Raw genomic sequence first — 6958 nt, 5'->3', positions numbered from 1 at the left:
GGCTAAACACTCTAGCAAATTCACGTTCATCCCCTCTCACTCCACTTTTGGTCACTCTAAAGAACACACTTAAAGAAATTCTTGAAGGTCTTTTGAAGTTAGTGGAATTTCTTGAGAGAAGGTGGGATTTGTTGATGTTAGGAGCTGCTGATGACACTCAATCTTCTTATAGTTCGATGGGTTATTATTAATTTTGAGAGCTTCTGTATCATTTTTGACATACAGTCTAAAATTTAGAATACTTGCATCAATATTTCAACAGGCTATCCAAAATTTTGACTGTCTGTCTAATGATTTCAACAGGCACCTTGATATTTAGACTGCATATTTCAAAATTTTGACATGTTGTCTGAAATTTCGACTATCTATTTAATAATTTCGACTGCCAGTCTAAAATTGTGAAAATGTCCCAAAAAAGGTAAAATAATTAAAGCTAAATAAAGTTCATATAGTCATTATAGGATTATAATTAATATTTTTCAAATAAAATTTTGTTAACCAACCATCACTTGATGATTAAGGATTGAGTGGTGGATACCCTGGTAAAACTACTAAGAAAGGTCATAATATAATTTCAACCATCCAAAGTAGTAGGTTTGACTATTTTAGGATTATTTTGAAGCATCAAAATCACATATATACAAAATAAGATTACATTGAACGTGTAATGACTTAAATTTCCTAATAAGGTTTAGGGTCTTGATTAGGAGGTCGGGAGGGCCATAATTGATTTATTATGCCATTAAATGATTATGTGCATGTTTATGTGAATTATATTATTATATGATGATAAATGCATGCATGTGGGTCCACTTTTAATTATAAGGGCATTTTGGTAATTTGGCCCGTTGATGGCATATTTGTATATTTTCATGAATGTTGGTGATTTATGGATAAGACCACATTATATGTGGATTTGTTCGAGCTTTTCGGCATGAGACGATCTCAGAATGTAAGTTAGCGGTTTGGTCATAACGGGGTTAATTTCCAGGCTCGGGGTGAGTCTCGGGGTAATTTAATGATTAGTTTATTACCGGGAATTAAAAGGGTAATGAGATATGGTTTATTATTATTTGAGAATATTGGGAATAACTGGAATTGGAGGACATTAATTATGATTACATGGGAAATGACTATTTTGCCTTTGGGGGCTGTTAAGGAAAGAAAATAGGCTTGGGGACATTTTGGTCATTTGACTAAGGGTTATATGTAACTAAGGAAGGTTGTAGAAAAACTGAACCAAAACCAGAGACCTTCTCCTCTTCCACGATCATATCTCTTCCTCTCCTTTCCTTTGGATTTTTGAAGCTAAGTTTGAGGGTTCAAGCTTGGGAATTAAGGTTGGAGGTTCTAGGCTTTTGTTCAGCCATTAATGGGGATGCAAATCTAAGTTTGAGGTAAGAATTTAGCCATGAATTTCTGGTTTATGCTCTGTTTTTCAAGCTAGTTTTTAGTTAATATCTTGGACTGAATAGGTGGGAATTTGATGAGGTTTTAAATGGTTCAAAGTTTAGGTTTTGTGGTTAAACTAATGGATATGATGTGTGGATGTTTGGTTTTGATTTTGGGTTGGTTTAATGGAGGTTTGATGAAGGTTTTTGGCTGGTTTTAATGGAGGAAATGGCATGGGAAGCTGGGTTCGTGGGGTCAAGTCGCGACTCAAGAGGCCAAGTCGCGAATTGGATCCAAGTCAGAGGCTTCCTGGGCTCAGTGGGGGAGGCGCGCCGCGACCCATCATGGGTCAAGTCGCGGCCCGCCCCTAGCTCTTCTTGGTGGTGCTCACTATTTGAGGGCAAGCCGCGACCCGCCCTTCCTATTTGAACTAAGAAGGGTTTTTCAAGGGTTTTAGGCTCAGGGTTTCAATTCTTAAGGCTCGGGATCGAATTTACTAACCGTGTTAATACAATTTGAGGTCCCAGGAGCGAGGTTTAGACCATGAACCTTTTATGAATTATTTTATTGATTGGATTTCATATTTGGTTATGACTAGGTGACCGCTAAGGGATCAAAAGATTAATCATTCTCAAGGGTCGTTCTTAACGTATTTCTCGCTCGAACCAGAGGTAAGAAAATTGCACCCCATATGTGATATGCATGGTTATTAATGAGGCATGTTGAGTGTTTTAAATGTGGACATTGATTGCATATCAAATGCTTAGCAAATCTTTCTTACTTGTGAATGGCACTGACTTATTAGTCAGAATCGGCAATGGTGTCACTATTAACTGTGAAGCTGTGCCTCATTAGTCAAGTTCGGCAGTAGTACTGAGCATTGGTCATATGGTATTAGCTTATGAGTCAAGAATGGTATTAGCGTGTTTAACGCAAGTCGAAAAGATTAGATCTAATCGGCATAAGCATTGTCATCAGAAGCATGAAATGCTTGATCGACCTTAAGTTCGATGAAAACTAAAAGCCCCTGTCTAGTTTAAAGGCTAGTTATTTAGTGCCAGAGCAAAAAAGGCTAAGGTGACCTACACGTCACATGGCTAAGAGGGTATGAGACCTCAGAGATAGAATTATCAGTTATCTACACAGAGATGGACTTATTAGTCATTTGAATGAGATAGACTTATCAGTTATGTGACCAAGATGGACTAATCAGTCATCTGACCGAGATAGACTTATCAATCATCTAACCGAGATGGACTTATCAGTCATCTGACCGACATGGACTTCTCAGTCATCTGACCGAGATAGACTTATCAGTAATCTGATCGAGATAGACTTATAAGTCATCTGACCGAGATAGACTTATCAGTCTTCTAATAGAGATAAACTTATTAGTCATCTATACAGAGATAAACGGATTAGCCATCTATTTAAAGAGTGACTTATTAGTCAACTATTTAGAGAGACTTATTAGTCATCTACCTCAGAGCGAAAGACTTATTAGTCATCTACTCAGAGCGCAGGACTTCACAAACATTTACTTGTACTTTCTTGTATGCATGAGTAGGGTTATTACTGCTAGGCATGCCTATTATGACTTAGTAACATGTTATTACTTGTTCACGAGCATATTGAGTTTTCTTGCTGAGCTTCGGCTCACGGGTGCTATGTGGTGCAGGTAAAGGCAAAAGAAAGTTGGACCATCCTTGAGTTGGAGAGCTTAGGTGACGATGTGTACATATGCGGCTGCTTGACCACCACGGCCGAGGGTTTAAAGAGGAACTAGGGTTAAACCTAGGGGTGGCAATTCGTGTAAACGTGTCAGATTCGTGTCGACACGATTATGACACGACACGATTATTAAACGTGTCAAAAATATGAACACGAACACGACACGATTATTAAACGGGTCAACACGACACGAACACGATAACACGATTATGACACGATTAATCATAATTATACGAAAAAAATCAGAAAACCTATGTAAAGTATTCGTGTTATCGTGTCTGACACGATTATGACACGACACGATTATTAAATGGGTCGACACGATTATGACACGACACGATTAAGGTAAACACGAACACGACACGATTATTAAACGTGTCAAAAACTCAAACACGAACACGACACGATTATTAAACGTGTCGTGTTCGTGTTTACCTTAATCGTGTCGTGTCGTGTCGTGTCATCGTGTCGTGACCCAAATTGCCACCCCTAGTTAAACCTTATTTTGTCACTTAGGTTGACTGGTTATAAATCTTTTATTGTAATTAACCTTCAAATTATATTTTTGGGATCCCAATGTATATAGTAAACGTTTTAGTGAAACGTTGTATCTTAACCAAAAAATTTAACCCTAAACCACTAATCACATTTAGTTACATGATTATGGCCAAATGACTCGATTAGCGAGTTTAGCACTGTTTAAAATGCACACCGTAACGGTCCCTGGGTAGTAGGGCATTACAGAACCGTAGATCAATAAATGAAAAATAAAAATCTCTACTTTGGGACATTCATTGAATAACTTTCATTAATTTTAGACCACATGTGCACTTACATGCACTTAACCAAAGAAAGAAATGTTTTTTAGTAATGAAATTGGATATGAGTAAGACATATGATCGAGTTGAATGGTCTTTCTTAGAGATGGTCATGCTCAAACTTGGTTTTGCCACACCTTGGGTTAATTTGTTGATGAATTGTGTTCATTTTGTTCCCTATTCATTTAATATTAATGGCGAGGTCAAGCATGTGTGCTTTCATCTTCAACTCTTTCTTATCTACAAAATATTGACTAACACAAAAAAACCTCTTCAACGATACTTGTTGCATTTGAGCTTGGTGTACTACTAACATGACTTGTTTCATTACAATGATCATCATGGCATACATGAGGAAGTGGACCATGGCTTTCTTCAACATTGTGAGGTGCACAACTAGAACCAGGAACATTACATATGTATGCACCATCAAAGTAATCATCAAAAGTTCTATTTTCATGACATGGGGCATTCAAATTTACCTCAACCAGACCATCATCAATATTTTTTCTTTCCCCCTCTTCAACATCACCGTATTTGTCATCATCATCATCTAAACCAACATCCTTATCATTGTTTAAACCAGCATCATCAAAATCATCATCACTAGAAAGGTCTACAATAGAATCAACCTTTGGAGTAGAATAAATATTAGTAACAAGTTTATCCTTAGCGAGTGCATTTTCCATCTTCTTTATCAAACCCACGCATAATGGAATCAGATCACGCTCTTTACATGTAAAGAAACTAACAACGTCTTTGCTATGCTTTATTGCAACTAGTTCAATTTCCACCATCGTCGCTACCTTGTAAGTTAATTATATATCAAAGAGGTTGCGAACAATTTCTGTAACTTCATAAATATATTCAACTAACTCCTCAAAAGTGAGGTTAGTTTGTACCAAACTTGATCTTGATCATGAGCCATTTGAAATCCATTTCCATGAGTCTTCATTATTTTTCCATAATCCATCACATAATATTACAATATTTTTCGATGACATCTGAATAAAAAATACGACAAACAAACAAATATAAAATATTGGTATTACTTAAATTAAAATATTATATAAGAAAATTAAAATATGAAAATTCGACGCCTTGTCTGAAAATTCGACAGTCTGTCTAAAAATTCGACAGCTTGTCTAAAAATTCGACAAGTGGTCTAAATAAATGACATGTTGTCTGAAAATTCGGCATGTGTTCTAAAATTTAGACTGGTGATCAAAAATATACTACGAATAGTCTGTAATTTAGACAGCTAATCTGAAATATTAGACAACCTATTGAAAAATTAGACAGGTTGCCAAAAAATTCTGGATTTCTCTATCCCTGAAAATGGCCGAAACCACCATTAAAATTTTCAAATTTTCAAGCTTTAAGCTCCATAAAACTCCAGAAATAAACTGAATTCCTTACTAATACTTTCAATCTACTAAAAAAAATCATTTTACACTTTTAATCTACAAAAACAACATCAAATCTTTCTTTTTTTTTTATAAAAACTCATATAAACTAACTTTGTTGGCCAGATTTGTGGAGAGGCGTGGTGGCGGCTGTGAAGGGCAGTGGTCCCCGGTGACTATCCCATGTGGTGGTGGTGGTGGCGACGGCGGGATGGGGGAGGGTGGTTGTGGGTGGGTGGGTGAGATGAGTGAGGAAAAAGAAGATAGTTTTAGAGTTTTTTTTGTTTTAATTTAATATTATACTATTCTAAGGGCAAAAAGGGTAATAACAAAACTTCATTAATAAAAGAAGCAATTTAACTAAAAACTATGTAAAGTAGGCCATAGTGCAAAATGCATCATAAAGATAGGCCATAGGCCATTAAAGGGATGAAGCAAGTTATATAAGGGACATAGTTGAAGATATATCATCTCAACTGAGTAACCTGGTGCTGCCAAAAGATGTTGAGAGTTCTCCACTTCGATGGATGCGGGGTGCATTTGAGGTTGTTTGCGCTATTGTTTTCACTATTGTTATAGAAAATGATATTGCTTCAATGGAAATAGGAAAAACCAAAATATAACTCTATGCAAAAATACAATAGACAAGGTAGTAGATTAAATAAATATTACAACTCAATTGAAAAAGATACAAGTAAAATAGAAAGATGTAGAAGAAGAAGAATACAACTGAAATCATAAATAATACAAATAAAGATGTAGACTAGAATAAAGAAATAAGAACAAGAACTCTTACACAATCCAATTATAGAATAGTGGGGATCACCAACTTGAAAAAGGTTCAAGACCTTTGTCCAAAAGCTTATGTCCCCTTATTCTCCAAGCACTAAGGGACTCTCAAGTATGGAAATAACTCTTTGGAATTATCAAGTCATTTTGTGTATTTTCTAGCCAAGTGTTTTGTGGATAGAAAATTGTGTGTCTTACAAGTGAGCATTAGACTCTTATTTATAGAGTTTTGAGACACCATTTGAATTTCAAATTTCACCAACCCTCTTGGTTGTTACCAATGTTGTATTAGATGTTTATGGAATTAAAATGAAGATTTGGGAGTTACTTGGGATGTTAAAATCGTTAAAATTGAAAAAAAAAATTGAAATGGAATTTGGCTGCCAGCACCTCGATCGCGGCCTAGGACATGCCAGGTCGCGGCCGTGAGCCACTGCTTCCTAGGCCGCATAGTGGGGTGCTTGTGGCAACGGCCTTAAGGCTGTTACAGCCTCACAATTTTGCACCTTTTTCCAAAATGTCTCAATATATTTTCCACATGATTTTATATCCTCCATACACCTAATTAGAGTTAAAGATATATCTTCAACAATCATATCACATTATGGCTTTATGAAATTCATTAAAAAATGTGTATCTCTCAATCTACACATTATTGGATGATATTTGGAAATTATACATTTGTAGCTGATTTTGTAACTCTAAAATTTATTATATTTGGACACACATGTGTGTCTAATTTTGTAACTTTACAAAATGACAAATCACATTTGTAATATGTCAACCTGTCCTTTTGTCTGTACTTTTTCTTTTTTCTTGTTG

The sequence above is a fragment of the Humulus lupulus genome, chromosome 8 (assembly GCF_963169125.1).
Source record: "Humulus lupulus chromosome 8, drHumLupu1.1, whole genome shotgun sequence".
Taxonomy (NCBI): domain Eukaryota; kingdom Viridiplantae; phylum Streptophyta; class Magnoliopsida; order Rosales; family Cannabaceae; genus Humulus; species Humulus lupulus.
Note: the sequence above shows the minus strand (reverse complement) of the source record.